This window comes from Arachis hypogaea, chromosome 4 (genome assembly GCF_003086295.3).
Source record: "Arachis hypogaea cultivar Tifrunner chromosome 4, arahy.Tifrunner.gnm2.J5K5, whole genome shotgun sequence".
Taxonomy (NCBI): domain Eukaryota; kingdom Viridiplantae; phylum Streptophyta; class Magnoliopsida; order Fabales; family Fabaceae; genus Arachis; species Arachis hypogaea.
In genome coordinates, this window is record NC_092039.1 from 38,438,730 (window position 1) to 38,440,618 (window position 1,889).

Genomic DNA, 1,889 nt, shown 5'->3' on the forward strand with positions numbered 1-1,889 from the left:
ATACTGATAGTTTGTGCGCCATAAACTCAGGATCTATTCCGGGCATGTCGAAAGCTTTCTAGGCAAAGAGGTCAGAATTCTTTTGTAGGAGTCTTATGAGCTTCTGCTTCAAGTCTTCTTTCAAGTTGGCTCCTATGTTGGTATTCTTTCCGTCCTCCTGCCCGATCTGTGCCTCTTCAGTCTTTTTCTCAGGCTGTGGTCGCAATTCTTCTTTAACTCGGATTCTTCCGAGTTAAATGGTATTTGCCTCTTTGCCTTTACCTCTCAGGTTTAGGCTTTCATTGTAGCATTTTCTCGCCAGCTTCTGATCTTCCCTGATGGTCGCAATTCCCTCTAGTGTTGGGAATTTCATGCAAAGATGGGGGGTGGACACCACAGCTCCAAGCCGCTTTAGGGTCGTTCTACCTATTAAGGCATTATAGGCCGAACCCACATCAACAACTATGAAGTCGATGCTTAGAGTTTTTGACTTCATCCCCTTTCCAAAAGTTGTATGTAGGGGTATGAACCCTAGTGGTTTTATGGGTGTGTCCCCTAGTCCATACAGGGTATCGGGGTATGCTCTTAACTCCTTTTCGTCCAATCCCAGCTTATCAAATGCTGGTTTGAATAGGATGTCGGCTAAGCTCACCTAATCCACCAGGGTTCTGTGTAGATGGGCGTTGGCGAGAATCATGATAATTACCACCGAATCGTCATGTCCAAGGGCAATACCCTGTCTGTCTTCTTTGGTGAAACAGATTGTTGGAAGGTCGGGCAGCTCTCCTCCGACCTAGTAGACTTCTTTCAGATGCCTCTTACGAGATGACTTCGTGAGACCTCCTCTTGCGAATCCCCCTGAGATCATATGTATGTGTCGCTCTGGGGTCCGTGGCGTGTATCTCCGATTTTCTTCATCTCTTTTTCTTTTCCCATGATTATCTGACCTTTCTATGAGATATCTATCAAGCCGCTCTTCTCTGGCCAGCTTTTCTATCACATTTTTCAGGTCGTAATAGTCATTTGTTGAGTGCCCATATATTTTGTGGTATTCACAGTATTCGCTACGACTTCTCCCTTTCTTATTCTTGATGGGCCTAGGGGAAGTAGCTTTTCAGTATGGCAAATTTCCCTATAGATGTCGACTAAGGAAACTCACAGAGGAGTATAAGAGTGATATCTCCTAGGCCTTTCAGGTCTGACTTCTTCTTTTTTCTTGGGCTCCCTCTCCTTCTCAATCGTCGGGTGAGATTGCCCAGGTCGCTAGTTTGGTTCTCGTAACCGGGCATTTTCTTCCATATTGATGGACTTCTTAGCTCTTTCTTGTACATGACTCAAAGAAGTCGGGTGCCTTTTCGAGATGGACTGAGAGAAGGGGCATTCTCAGAGTCCATTTACTAGGCCCATAATCACTGTTTCTGTGGGCAGATCTTGAATTTCTAGGCACGCCTTGTTAAACCTTTCCATTAGTTTCTCAGAGGTTTTCCGACCTCTTGTTTTACTCCAAAGAGGCTAGGCGCATGCTTAACTTTGTCCTTCTGAATTGAAAATCGCATAAGAAACTTACGTGAGTGATCGTCAAAACTGGAGACCGACCTTAGGGGAAGCCATCGAACCACTTCATCACTGCCTTTGTCAGAGTTGTCGGAAAGGCTTTGCAGTGCGTAGCATCAGAGGCGTCGGCTAAGTACATCCGACTTTTGAAATTGCTCAGATGATACTTTGGATCGGTGGTCCCGGCGTATAAGTCCATGTCGGGGCTCTTAAAGTTCCTTGGAACTTTTGCCCTCATGATGTCTTCACTGAACGGGTCTTCTCCCCCCAAGGGAGATTTTTCTCGGTCACTGCGTGAGTTTTTACCTTGGATATTGGATTCTAATCTCAAGAGCTTTTCTTCAAGCTCTTTTTGT